Source organism: Canis lupus, chromosome 4 (assembly GCF_003254725.2).
Source record: "Canis lupus dingo isolate Sandy chromosome 4, ASM325472v2, whole genome shotgun sequence".
NCBI lineage: Eukaryota > Metazoa > Chordata > Mammalia > Carnivora > Canidae > Canis > Canis lupus.
This window is the reverse complement of record NC_064246.1, coordinates 1,713,860-1,729,284: the sequence shown is the minus strand read 5'-3', so window position 1 is coordinate 1,729,284 and position 15,425 is coordinate 1,713,860. Positions and strand designations below refer to the sequence as shown.

The window sequence follows — 15,425 nt, the reverse complement described above, 5'->3', positions numbered from 1 at the left end:
ATGAATATTCCCATCTGGCATAATTTTTCTTCTGCCTATAATTCACTGTTATTGTACTGCAAGTCTGAAAATCTGTGCTAAGATGTGGGAGAGGTGCCAGTCTTTAGAGGTCCTATGTCCCACTATCCTCCACAAGTGTGAGTCAGGAAGGCCAGTGGGGCTGGAAGCAGGTAAAGTTTTTCTTAGTTGTAGGCTTTTGTTTGGGACAACACTCCAGGCATAATTCAAGTTGGTTACTTTTCCCTCTTCCTGCTGGATCAAGTAGAGGATTTTTTTATGGCTCTTCCCAATGAGAAATTGTTTCACTTGGAGGTGAAAACCACTGGAAGTATGGTGGCTTCCTAAGACTAAGCCCTTAGAGTTTCTCAGGCTTATGCGAGCTTATCAGGAATTTGTCAAAATTATTTATGGCTTTCTACCTTCCATTGCTCCAGCGGCTTCTGCTCAAGGTAAGATGATATTGGTTATGATTTTCTGTATTTGCCCAACTTTCCAGAACTTGGGCAGTCTGCTGCTTCAATTTCCTGTAAACTTCAATACAAATCATTAATAACCAGTTTTTTTCAGTTTATACATGTTCTAAAGCTATGAAAGGCAACTTTCAAGGCCTTTACATGTTGGACCTGAAACTAAATATGGAAAACATTTTTAATAACTGATATAATGTATTTCACTGTTAATTCCAACATCTGCACTGAGCTTAAGAGATTAATTTGTCTGCTCCTTATTGATCTTATTTTCCTGATATGCCTGGTAATCTTTTTCTGGATGCCAGACATTATAAATTTTACCTGGCTGGAGTCTTAGATATTTTATATGCCTAAAAATATTGAGCTTTGTTCTGGGATGCATTTAAGTTACTTAGTAGTTTGATTCTTTCAGATATTGGTTTCATGATTTGTTAGGCAAAACTAAATCAGTGTCAATCTAGAAAAAATTATTCTTGATCGTAGAGGCACCCATCTATATAACTCTGCCCAGTGTCTTGTGGATCATGAGGTTTTCCAGTCTGGCTCCTGGGAGCAAGCACTATTCCAGGTCCTAATTTAGATCCAGGCATTGTCACCTCTTGGGTTTCAGGCTAAAGTTAAGCTTTTTAATCTTTACTATTTGGAAAACCATTTTTATACCAACAGCATAAAAAGTATCATTTGGAAGTTTTTATCTTTACCATTTGGATAACAGAATCTATGCTTTAAAACAGTTTAATTAAATGGAATAATACATAACAAGAAACTAGTTTGCCCTCAAATCCTGCTACAAGTACACTTACCAGTTGGGAGTTTTTAATTTAACATTAGCCTAAATCACATGATGGCTGATTTTGACAGAAGATAAATACCACCAGGATTCCAAAAAAGAAAGAAGAAAAGATTAGATGAGGGGTAGGAAGGTCAAATTAGTTTCCGTAAAGCCAAAGGGAATTTTGTTGTCACATACCTTCCTGTTGCTTTAACTTCACATGAGCTTTAAAATTTAAGATTGGAAACCTGGGTTTTTATTTATTTTAAAGTGATATATTTTCAAATGGTAAGTCAATTTTTACTTGATCTAAGTAGAAAGATCATATTCTGGGTAACCAGTAGGTATGGATATATAGATATCTAAAAAAAGATAACTTTTTTTTAATGTAAACAGTTTTATTTAGAAACAGATAGGTACCTGTTTGCATTATAGAATATAAAACTTGGTTTACACTCTATAAAAAATAACCAGTATCCAAATTCAAGAGAGCTAGCATTCATAGAACACACAATGTAGGTGTGTAGCTACTGTTCACCAACCTCAGGCTTAACTTAAACCAAAAATATAATCCAGGGGGATGAGTACAACACTTGGTGCTTAGCACCCAGCATCCAGAAGTTGCCATTTTAGCATAGCATATGAAGGTTTGCTTTCTAAGTGCATGACTTTTTTTTTTTTTTTTATAGAACAGAGAGGTGGAGTTTATTTGCATGCAGACAAGCAAGAGATTTTTATACTGCCTCTCTCTACTTCATGATAGCGCCTATTTTACAGTCATGAAATCTAATCTTGACATTGCTTTGTTACCCATAAACATTTTACAGATTGAAATCATCTACCTTAAACTTTCTATTTGGAGTACATGTAAACCTCTTGACTCACCCTGAATTCAGCTACTCTAAAGCATTTCTGGTACAGACACTGGCGGCATAGACTGACCTCAAGTTAATTTTAATACCATTGGTTTTGTTTTGCTGCATTGTTTGCCTTAATCTTTGTACTGTGTTCAGATTTCATAATGTTAGAGCTAGATATTTATCCTGCTGAAGGAAACTGCCAGATGTAAGGCAACATCAGTTCTTTAATTATTGGATATGATTGAACTTTGGGTTTGAAAGTGATCACTAGAGAAGTAACGTCTTGTAAATTAGTATGGAGGTAATTTTTTTTACTATAGGAATTGACCTGCACATGTGAAGGCTGAGAAGTCCTATGATCTGCCACCTCCAAACTGAAGAAACAGGAAGGGCAGTCAAGTTCAGTCCAAGTCTGATAGCCTGAGAACAGGGGAGCTGATCATAAGTCCTGGTCTGAGTCTAAAACCTCAAGAACTAGAAATATCCATGGAAGAGGGTACAAGATAGATTCAGGAGCACCCATTTATGACAGTAGGGGAATACAGATGTCTCAGCTCTAGCAGACAAAGAAAATTTACCCTTATTCCACCTTTTTGTTCTGTTTAAGCACTAAGGGGATTGTAAGATGCTCACCCACATTAGTAAAGGCAATTTTCTTTACTAAGTCTACTGATTCAAAAACTAATCTTTTTTAGAGGTGCACTCAAAGAAACACCCAGAAATAATGTTTACCAGCTATCTGGGTATCTTTACCCAGTCAAGAAGAAATATAAAGTTAATAATCACAATAATCGGGATCCCTGGGTGGCGCAGCGGTTTGGCCCCTGCCTTTGGCCCAGGGCCCGATCCGGGAGACCCTGGATCGATTCCCGCGTTGGGCTCCCGGTGCATGGAGCCTACTTCTCCCTCTGCCTGTGTCTCTGCCTCTCTCTCTCTCTGTGACTATCATAAATAAATAAAAATTAAAAAAAATAATCATAATAATCTAGATACTGCAGAATGTAGTTTTCAAAGATAGCTGTACCAATATTTATTCTAACTCCCACTTTTTCATTGAGAGGTAAATCTATGTTTTCTCCCCTGTAAACTGGATGAATCTGTGTAACTGCCTCGATCAATAAACTCCAAAAGAAATGACACAGCGTAGCTTTTAAGGACAGGTCATAAATGGCAGTAGGATTACTTGAGGCTGGTCTCTCTCTCTCTCTCTCTCTCTCTCTCTCTCTCTCAGTTCAAATGTTGTTATAGCCATGCTGGGACATCAAAAATTAAAAGCACAAAATGTTGCAGAAGGCATTTCCATGGAGAAAGTAAACAACTCTGCTGTCACTTTTCCTTAAGAACATTGGCTATTTCTATGCACAAGGCAAGAGACTAATATTCCCACAATTTGGGCAAAGGCATTAAAATAAAAAGTGACTAAATCAGCATAGCTTTCAATAATCATCAAAGGCTGGAGAGAATACAATAGCAGTAACAATGACACATTAAGCATTAAGGAGCCAGAATTCTGAATGGTGAATTGAGGTTTAAGTCTGCCAGTTTTTCCCTCAAAATGGTAATTTCAGAAGTTATTTGGGACCTGAGGCTAAGGGACAAAGCAAAAAGTCTCTGAAAAGCAGAGTTGAAAGCTTAGAGTTAAGATTTCTGCAGCAGGTAATGCCCTGGTTATAGTCTCAATCTCTAATATGCATAACAGTTTCAGGTGATGAAGCTCTAGTAGTGGAAATTATTTAGAGGTAAACGGAGCCCTAACAGAAATGCAACCTTTCCCACAGCTGAGTCAGTACATGTTAAATCAATCACTGAACATGCCTAAGAAAGTAAAAACTGACAAAAACAAAAAGTAAAGTCAATAGATGTGAAAACAAAATAGGACATTGGAACATATTATTTTCAGTATCTGAGAAAGAAGAAAACAAAAAAGAACTTTAAGAAAATTGTTTGAAGTAACTCTAGGGCCATGCAGTGGAAAGCAGCAGAAATCTGTCTCCCTACCTAGACAACAATTGCACTGGTAGAACCTGTCTGCTGTAACTATTTTGGAACTCTGGCTTGCTTCTTCCAGTGGAAAGCGTAGGTGGCAAGTTGCAGTTAAATGGATTGTTCAGTTTTCAGCACAATAGTAGCTACCTGTCTCCTACCACAGGCAATTACATACATGTTTCAGGGTCAGCTGCACAGAGCATGTGGGAGCCAGGATGGGAAAAAAGGGCACTGCCCTCCAAATATTGGAAATCCGATAACTGATTGTTATCAGACATGCAGACTGACACAGGGGGCAACCACTGTTGTTGAACCTCCTCCCATTGTTGCAAGCCCTTCTCCCTTCCAGAGTATTTAAAGTGACTTTCATAGGACTTAAAGGGTCAGCATATTCCCTCCATCTTCATTTTTCTTTTTCTCCTTTGGGAGCCAGACATTGAAGACTAGCACATTCAAAAGACACTGCATATGCAGGGGAAATTAGAAAGACTTTGTGCATGACAATGGGAAAACAAAGGCTCAGAAAAGATGAGAAGACATTACCTTTACACTTGATCCTGATCCTCAGCACAGAGAGAGTCTACAACAATGAAACAAACAAAACCCACAGCAAACCCTAGGGAAGGTAGGGATGAGAGGATCTGATTTCCAGAGTTACCACATTATTAGATTCAAATGTCTAGTTTTAAACCTAAAATCTCAAGGCATACAAAGAACTAGCAAATTATGATCCACTCAAAGGAAAAAACAAACCAACATAAACTGTCCCTCAAAAAGACCTGTTAGTGAATCTACTAGACAAAAACTTTAAAACAATTTTCTTAAAGATACTCAAAGAACTAAAGGAAGCCATGGAGAAAGTCAAGAAATAATGTATGAACAAGATGGAGATAACACTGAAGTAATAGAAAACATAAAATAAACCAAGAAGAAATTCTAGAGCTAAGAAGTGTAGTGACTGATATGAAAAATTTGCTGAAGAGATTCAAAGGCAGATTTATTTGAGCATGTAAGAGAAGAAACAGTGAATGTGAAGATAGGACAATGAAAAGTATCAAGTCTGAGGAATAGAAAGAAAAAAAACTAAAGAAAAGTGAATAGAGCCCAAGAAACATGTGGGATACCATCAAGTAGACCAATATATGCATCATGGGAGTCCCACAAAGATATGTGAGGAAGAAACACAATATTTGAAAACAGATGAGAAACACAGTATTTGAAATATCTGAAAGCCTCCCAAATTTGAAAGATATGTGAATATTGACATCCAAGAAGCTCAATGAACTGCAAGTAGATTGAGCCAAAGAGACCCACAATGAGACACATGGTAATCAAACCGTTAAAAGACTATGACAGAGAGAATTTTAAATTTTAGAAGGACAGCCAAGAAATGAATCATCTCATACAAAGGATCCTCAGTAAGATTGTCAACATATTTCTCATCAAAAACTTGGGAGACCAAAAGGCAGTGAGTTGATAGATACAAAATGCTGAAAGAAAAATATTAACTGAGAATCCTATATTCAGCAAAATGGTCATCCAAAATGAGAAAAAATTTTAAAAAATGAGAAAAAATAAAGATATTCTCACATAAACAAATTAGCTCTGCCCTGCAAAAATGCTAGAAGGAGATCCTTCAGGTTGAAAGGACACTAGCCAGTAAATTTAAGCCATATAGAGAAATAAAGTTTTCAGTAAAAGTAAATAAATGGGCAATTTCAAAAGCTAGTATGTTGTAATGAGGGTATGTAACTTAACTTTTTGTTTTCTATATGATTTAACAGACCAAAACATTAAAAAAATAAAATAAGTACTAGTCTAAAAGGTAGTATTATTATAAATTTAGTTTATAACTCATAGTTTTCTACATAATTAGAGATGAATGCATTAACATTATTAGTCTTTTAAGAAACAAGTTATGAATATGTGATTTTGTGACATCAACAACTGAAAGGAGTAGGGATAGAAAAGTTAAAGGAGCAGTCTTTGCATGTTATTAAAATTAAGTTGGTATAAACTCAAACTGGTGTTATAATCTTATAACTGATGCCTGGGTGGCTCAGTGGTTGAGTGGTCTCTCTTTAGCTCAGATCATGACTTCAGGTTCTCAAGGTGGAGTCCCACATAGGGCTCCCTGCAGGGAGCCTGCTTCTCCCTCTGCCTATGTCTCTCTCTCTTTCTCTCTCTGTGTGTGTGTGTGTGTGTCTCTCATGAATAAATAAAATCTTAAAAAAAGAGATTACTTTCAAAACTCAATTATTTCTTCATTTAATGTGGTGAAAAAGAAAAATTGCATGACCATCTCAAATAGAAACACAAAGTCATCTGGTAAAATACAAGACACATTCAGGAAAAAAACTCATAAAAATATAACTCATAAATATTTCTTAAAACTAGCACCAGTGAATTTTATGCTTAATGGTGAAATAGTTAAGGCTTTACCTTTGAAATGAGAGATGATATAAAAATATTCCTCATTACCACTTCATCCAAAGCTCTAGAACTTTAGTAAGAAAAGAAAAAGAAACACAATTGAAATTATCTGAAGAATAAAATGGAAATCTTTTTATTTACTTTCTTTTTATGTAGAAAAATCCAAAGAATCTGAAGATAAAATATTAAACATAACAAATGAATTTTGCCAACAAACTTCTTGAATAAAACAAAGTTGTGTGCCAAATAATTAAAGGATAAAATTTGAAAAGCAGTCACTTATAAAAATAATAGAAAATATCAAGTACCTAGGAATACATCTAAAATTCTGTTAGTCCAAAGGTATCTAACATTTATTAGATAAATTAAAGATGATCTAATTAGATAGAAATATATGTTCAGGATTTGAATGACTCAATATTGCTAAACATCTCATAACTGGCCAAATTTACCAGTAGTATTAATAGACATCTTTGTCAAAATTGAAAGCTGATTCTTCAAATTGTAGGAAAATGAAAAGTGTCAAGAAAAACCCATATAATCTTAAAGAAGATAAAAATTGGAGAGCACATACCATCAGACATCAAGACTCATTATAATGCCACAAGAAGTAAAACAAATTGGTAAGGTGACAGAATAGACAAACCACCTAATGGGAAAAAATAGATTTCTGACACATTTCAATACAAATATGGCCACTGGGTTTAAAAAGCTGTCACTGAGATGTGTTTGGAGAAAGAATCATCTTTTAATAAATGGTGCTGGATTTAACTGATACATAGAAGAAAAAAGATCTTGAAAAATACCTTACAGCATAAACAAATATCAATTCCAGATGGATTGCTGTCCTGAATGTGAAAAGTAGAACCATAAAACTTATTGATGATAATATTACAGAATATTTTCATAATCCTGAAATAAGCACAAATTTATCAAAGCCATGAAATCACATTAAACTTACATGAACATTTTATTTAATAAATTTGACATCATTAAAATTAATGACTTTTGTTCCCCAAATAATTTTCATATATCATACAATGGCTTGCATCTGATATATAGAAAGAAGACCTTGGGGATCCCTGGGTGGCGCAGCGGTTTAGCGCCTGCCTTTGGCCCAGGGCGCGATCCTGGAGACCCGGGATCGAGTCCCACGTTGGGCTCCCGGTGCATGGAGCCTGCTTCTCCCTCTGCCTGTGTCTCTGCCTCTCTCTCTCTCTCTGTGACTATCATAAATAATAATAATAAAAAAAACCACCTTCAAATCCGTAAGAAAAAGAGGGCAGTCTCACTAAAAAATATGTAATAGTTTTTGAACAGGAATTCAATGAAGATAATGCCTCATTCTCATAATGATATGACAAAGGACTTTGTGTTTTTTGTTATCAGTGATTTTTAAGTGAAAAATCAAAGTGAGATACCCTTATATACCTACAGAAATAGACTAAGAATTAATATGTAAACAAATTGTCAATAACAGATGAGAAACAAACTCTCAAACACTCCTAGCAATCTGGGGTTTTTTTTGTTTTTTTTTTTTTTAGGAAAAATGGCCATGTCTACTAAACATATCCTAAGACACCAGTGTAACTTCTAGGAATCTACCTAATGGAAATGAGTCCATATGCCATCAACAGACATGTAGATTAACGTTTAAAGTGTCTTAATTATTTAGAGACACAACCTTGAATCAATTAAAATATGTATTAACAGTGAAATGGACAAACACATTCTATGTGCGATTTATTGTATAGATAGTATATATCAAATAAAATATTAAAAAATATTCCAAGTTTGCATTTATTGAGCTATGTTTTTGGTAGGAGCCATGAAAGCAAATCTCTACAAGGGCTCATGATACAACATGTACCATCTAAATGAGACAAACTATGCATAACTGCAGCAAAATTCTATCATAAAATATTGTGAATTGACTGTGGCCATATTTTCTAATATATTAAAGAAACTAGAAATATTTTTCTAAACTGTATGTTCTAATACATTATGGAAGCTAGATGTTTTTGTGAAATTTTCTAATTTTAAATGTCTTCTTTATTCCCTAAAACAGTATCCCAGCATAAAAAATGTAGAATGTGTTAGGTCCAGGGGCCAATGTTTGGTGCTCATTAAGATCTTGGTATCGAGATCATTATGATCAGCTGTTTACCAAAAAAATACAAAAACACTAATTTAAAAGGATGTATGCATCCCATGTTTATTGCAGCATAATCTACAAGAGCAAAATTATAGAAGCAGCCCAAGCATCCATCCATTGATGAATGGATGAAGATGTAGTATACACACACACACACACACACACACACACCACACAGTGGAATATTGTGCGTGTGTATATATATACACACACAAGAAAAATGAAATCTTGCCATTAGTCATGACATGGATGGAGCTAGAAGGTATAATGCTAAGTGAAATAAGTCAATCAGAGAAAAAGCGAATACCATGTGATTTCACTCATGGTTGGAATTAAAGAACACAAGTGAACAAAGGAAGAAAAAGAGACAAACCTCTTAACTGTAGAAAACAAACAGATGGTCACCAGAGGGAGGATGGGTAGGGGATGGGGGTAGTAGGGGAAGGAGATGAATAGTACACTTAACTTGATGAGCACCAGGTGAAGTCGGGATTGTTAGATAGCTACACTGTACACCTGAAACTAATGCAGCACTGTATGTTAACTCCAGTGGAATTAAAACAAAATTTTAGTACTATACCCGCCAGCGTGGGCCGCGTTCACACCAAAGCCGTGAAGAAGGCAGTCCCAGTCATCGAGAAGTACTACCTGCGCCTGGGGAAGGACCTCCACACCAATAAGCACGTGTGCGAGGAGACTGCCATCATCCCCAGCAAGAAGCTCCGCAACGAGATCCAGGCTATGTCACACATCTGATGAAGCGGATTCAACGGCCCGATGAGAGGCATCTCCATCAAGTTGCAAGAGGAGGAGAGAGAAAGGAGGGAGACTTACATGCCCGAGGTTTCAGCCCTGGATCAGGAAATCATCGAGGTAGATCCCGACACTAAGGAGATGTTGAAACTCTTGGACTCTGGAAGCCAGTCCAACTTGCAGGTCAGTCAGCCTGCAGTTGGGATGAATTTCAAAACAACACCGGAGCTGTTTGAATCTTTCTGCTGTGCTGTAATATCTTCAATAAACCTTGGACAACAACAGCAAAAATAAAATAAAACAAAATTTTAAAAGATCTTGAGAATATATTTCTTTATTTTGTAACTTTTGGGAGGAGAAATGTATACCTGCCCTTTTGTATGTGCTTAGGCCATTTCTGTGCAGTGTTAAGTTTTTTTGGTTGTTGTTGTTTCCTTATCATGATATATTTCCTTCTTAGCTACCTGAGCTTTCACAAGTCACGTTTATTCTTTTCCCCAGATCAGCTGACTGCTACCCACTGTCAGTCTGCACTTCATCATTAATATGGAATGGTCACAATCCAATTGCTTGTCAGGATGTATAACCTCAAATCTGCTACAACTCAATATTTATGAAAAGCAAGTTGAGAGACATAATATTTATGGGAAAATTTCTGAGTGGTAAGCACTGCACTCATATCTCTAAATGCTCTAATAGCTATCCATAAATTAACCCATAGTGTAAGTGTACTAGCAGTCCAGACCACATAATTTTACCACCTCCTACTACAAGAGCATTTACAGAATTGCTTTTTGGCAAGATGCCATCATCATGCAATGAGAGATAGTATAAGAAACATCCCTGAGGTATTTGTTGCTTTTATACTACATACTGCTTGCTCTTCCTATGGCAAATCCCTAGGGAAGTATCTCTCTGATCTCAGTATCAGAAAAAGGCATGCGTGTTAATTGAATTGCTTTTGTTTCATGGACCCCTCTGATTTATTTGCTTCCCTACTTCTCAAAATAAGGGTACCTGGAAATAGATCCATGTAATGAAAACTAGAGAATGTATATTGAGTATGGATATTTTCTCTGGGAAATTAGTTTCATTCAAATATGTAGAGAAAATTTGTATTTTGGGGCTCTCAAAACACTTTGTCACACATGGGCATAAATAAATTCATCAAAATTCAGTCTGCATTTTGATAATTCAATATTTTTAGTTTTTCATTTACTTTGTTTCACAAACATCTTAAAAGCGTAAATTTGGCCATAAGTTTACAGCCACTAAAAATGTGTGAAAAATTTAGAATATAGAGAAGATATGAAATAATTAAGACTATGACAGATATGGAATCATTTTTGATGTAACCCTCAAGGATTTTGACAGGAAATGTGAAAACATTATGAATGATACCAAGAAATTTGGCAGAAAGCATACTCAAGTGCTTATAAAAATACATATTGAAATAAAAATGAACTCTGATTCCTTTCATACTAAAAACCCTGAAGTGTGACCACCTGAATACATGACCTTTATGCAACTCTTCATATCTATTTAGTACTTCTTGTTTTATTCATTGTATCATTAAAGACTTACAAAATTGTAATTTTACCATATGCTATTTTGAGCCTGAAATTTCATTTAACCACTACAAAACAAAGTGGTGAATATTATGAATTCATGTGAAAGATTACTGAATTTCCTTCACTGTGTAGAAGCTTTAAATCTTGATGAAGTCCCAATAGTTAATTTTTGCTTTTGCTTCCCCTGCCTCAAGGGAAGCATCTAGTAAGAAGCTGCTATGACCTATGTCAAAGAGGCTACTGCCTGTGTTCTTCTCTATAATTTTGATGGTTTTCTGTTTCACATTTAGTTCTTTCATCCATTTTAAATTTATTTTCATGTAATTTGTAAGAAAATTGTCCAGTTTCATTCTTTCACCTGTTGTTGTCCAGTTCCCAACACCATTTGTTGAATATACTGTCTTTTTTCTTTTTTGTTTAAACTTTTAAATATTTATTTATTTATTCAGAGAGGAGGGGTGGGCAGAGCCACAGGCAGAGGGAGAAGCAGGGAGCCCGTGCAGGGAGCCCGACGTGGGACTCGATCCCGGGTCTCCAAGATCACACCCCGGGCTGCAGGCAACGCTAAACCGCTGAGCCACCGGGGCTGCCCAGAAGATACTGTCTTTTCTCCATTGGGTATTCTTTCTTGTTTTGTTGAAGATTAATTGACCATAGAGTTGTGACCCATATAGTTGTGGGTCTAATTCTAGGTTTTCTGTTCTGTTCCATTGATCTATGTGCCTGTTTTTGTGCCAGTACCATACTGTCTGGATCACTATAGCTTGAAACAAATGTGCAAGGTAAGGACAAGAGGATATTAATTGCTTTAAAAGGTAAAGAACAGGACACTAACAAGAATCATATTAGAATCAGACATTATAGTAATAATATTGACTGCAAAGAGATCAATACCTCCAGAATTTTGAAAGCTTATGGTTATAAACACGATTGCAAATCAAATCAAAACAGGCAAGAGAGATATTACCATATACAATGATTTTTAGAAGTTAGCCACCTTTATAAATGTTCCTTTAAAAAAAGGCTCAGGACATCACTCATCATCAGGGAAACACAAATCTAAACCACAATGAGATATCATTTCACACGTGTCACAATGGCTAGAATAAAAACACAAGAAATAACAAATGTTGGCAAGGATGTGGAATAAAAGGAACCCTCATGCACTATTGGTGGGAATCTAAATTGGTGCAAGCACTGTGGAAAATAGTAAGGAGGTTCCTAATCAAAAATAAAATTACCATTCTAGGTAATTACCACTACTAGGTACTTACCCAAAGAAAATGAAAACTAATTAGAAAAGATATATGTACCCCTCTGTTTATTACAGCCTTATTTACAATAACCAAGATACAGAAGCCACCCAAGAAAAGATGATATATATACAGAGGAGTATTAGCCATAAAAAGGATAAGATCTCACCATTTGTAACAACATGGGAAGACCTAGAAGGTATTATGCTAGGTAAATTAAATCAGACAGAAAAAGACAAATACCATATGATTTCACTTATATGTGGAATCTGAAAGACAAAGTAAATGAATAAACAAAAATCAGAAACGGGCTCATAAATACAGAGAATGACCTGGTAGTTGGCAGAGAGGACAGTGGAAGGGGGGATGGGAATCATGGGTTACAGAAAGTGGGAGATATCAGCTTCCTGCTATGTAATGAATACGTCATGGGGACAAAAGCTACAGCCTAGGGAATATAGTCAGTGGTTTTGTAATAGCGCTTTACTTGTAGTGAGACACTTGATACTATTAGACTGTGTGATAGCTAACTGGAATTTAAAAAGGGACGCCTGGGTGGCTAAGCAGTTGGGCATCTGCCTTCGGCTCAGGACATGATCCTGCAGTCCCGGGCTCGAGTACTACGTTGGCCTTCCTGCATGGAGCCTGCTTCTCCCTCGTGCCTGTGTCTCTGCCTCTCTATCTTTCGGTGTCTCTCATAAATAAATAAATAAATAAATAAATAAATAAATAAATAAAATCTTAAAAAAAATTTTTTTTTAATAAAAATAACTTAAAATTTTTTTTACCCCTGAATCATTTACCTAGAGAAGCACAGTTAGTGGATTTAGGCTAAATTCCCTTTTCTGCTGCTTTAATATCCTATTTTATGTATACATTAATATTTTTAATAATCTTAATAGTGTAAATGCTGTCCACTAGTTTTCCCTTTAGAATAAACCTACAGAAAAAATGCAAAAGATTGAATTATAGTTACCGAATGACCAGAATATAAATGTTATAAATAACCTAGTCAATTCCTGAAATAATATTGTAATAGCAGCTGGTAAGTGAAAAGGAGATTACAGACATTGACAAAATTGTAGGCTTACTAAAACACTAAAATATATTTTCTAATACTGACAGAATAAAACATAATTTTTTTTGTTTTGTTTTTATTATTGTTTTAAATTATTTTTTATTGGTGTTCAATTTACCAACATACAGAATAACACCCAGTGCTCATCCCGTCAAGGGCCCCCCTCAGTGCCCATCACCCATTCCCCCACACCCCCCCCGCCCTCCTCCCCTTCCACCACCCCTGGTTCGTTTCGAACAGTTAGGAGTCTTCATGTTCCGTCTCCCTTTCTGATATTTCCCACACATTTTTTCTCCCTTCCTTTATATTCCCTTTCACTATTATTTATATTCCCCAAATGAATGAGAACATACACTGTTTGTCCTTCTCCGATTGACTTACTTCACTCAGCATAACACCCTCCAGTTCCATCCACGTTGAAGCAAATGGTGGGTATTTGTCGTTTCTAATGGCTGAGGAATATTCCATTGTATACATAGACCACAACTTCTTTATCCATTCATCTTTCGATGGACACCGAGGCTCCTTCCACAGTTTGGCTATTGTGGCCATTGCTGCTAGAAACATCGGGGTGCAGGTGTCCCGGCGTTTCATTGCATCTGAATATTTGGGGTAAATCCCCAACAGTGAAATTGCTGGGTCGTAGGGCAGGTCTATTTTTCACTCTTTGAGGAACCTCCACACAGTTTTCCAGAGTGGCTGCACCAGTTCACATTCCCACCAACAGGGTAAGAGGGTTCCCTTTTCTCCGCATCCTCTCCAACATTTGTGGTTTCCTGCCTTGTTAATTTTCCCCATTCTCACTGGTGTGAGGTGGTATCTCATTGTGGTTTTGATTTGTATTTCCCTGATGGCAAGTGATGCAGAGCATTTTCGCATGTGCGTGTTGGCCATGTCTATGTCTTCCTCTGTGAGATTTCTCTTCATGTATTTGCCCATTTCATGATTGGATTGTTTGTTTCTGTGCTGTTGAGTTTAATAAGTTCTTTATAGATCTTGGAAATTATCCTTTTATCTGATACATCATTTGCAAATATCTTCTCCCATTCTGTAGGTTGTCTTTAGTTTTGTTGACTGTATCCTTTGCTGTGCAAAAGCTTCTTATCTTCATGAAGTCCTAATAGTTTATTTTTGCTTTTGTTTCTTTTGCCTTCGTGGTTGTATCTTGCAAGAAGTTACTGTGGCTGAGTTCAAAAAGGGTGTTGCCTGTGTTCTCCTCTAGGATTTGACGGAATCTTGTCTCACATTTAGATCTTTCATCCATTTTGAGTTTATCTTTGTGTATGGTGAAAGAGAGTGGTCTAGTTTCATTCTTCTGCATGTGGATGTCCAATTTTCCCAGCACCATCTATTGAAGAGACTGTCTTTCTTCCAATGGATAGTCTTTCCTCCTTTATCGAATATTAGTTGACCATAAAGTTGAGGGTCCACGTCTGGGTTCTCTATGCTGTTCCATTGATCTATGTGTCTGTTTTTGTGCCAGTACCACACTGTCCTGATGACCACAGCTTTGTAGTACAACCTGAAATCTGGCATTGTGATGCCCACAGATATGGTTTTCTTTTTTAAAATTCGCCTGGCTATTCGGGGTCTTTTCTGATTCCACACAAATCTTAAAATAATTTGTTCCACTCTCTGAAGAAAGTCCATGGTATTTTGATAGCGATTGCATTAAACGTGTAAATTGCCCTGGGTAACATTGACATTTTCACAATATTAATTCTGCCAATCCATGAGCATGGAATATTTTTCCATCTCTTTGTGTCTTTCTCAATTTCTTTCAGAAGTGTTCTATAGTTTTTGGGGTATAGATCCTTTACCTCTTTGGTTAGGTTTATTCCTAGGTATCTTATGCTTTTGGGTGCAATTGTAAATGGGATTGACTCCTTAATTTCTCTTTCTTCAGTCTCATTGTTAGTGTACAGAAATGCCATTGATTTCTGGGCATTGATTTTGTATCCTGCCATGCTACCAAATTGCTGTATGAGTTCCAGCAATCTTGGGGTGGAGGCTTTTGGGTTTTCTGCATATAGTATCTTGTCATCGGCGAAGAGGGAGAGTTTGACTTCTTCTTTGCCAATTTGAATGCCTTTA

The 15,425-nt window shown here is 36.3% G+C and overlaps 1 pseudogene; it reads left to right on the top strand.

Moving 5' to 3' along the window:
- Nucleotides 1-373: 373 nt before the first annotated feature.
- Nucleotides 374-15,425, top strand: part of LOC112660811 (40S ribosomal protein S17-like) — a 32,347-nt pseudogene continuing 17,295 nt past the window's right edge.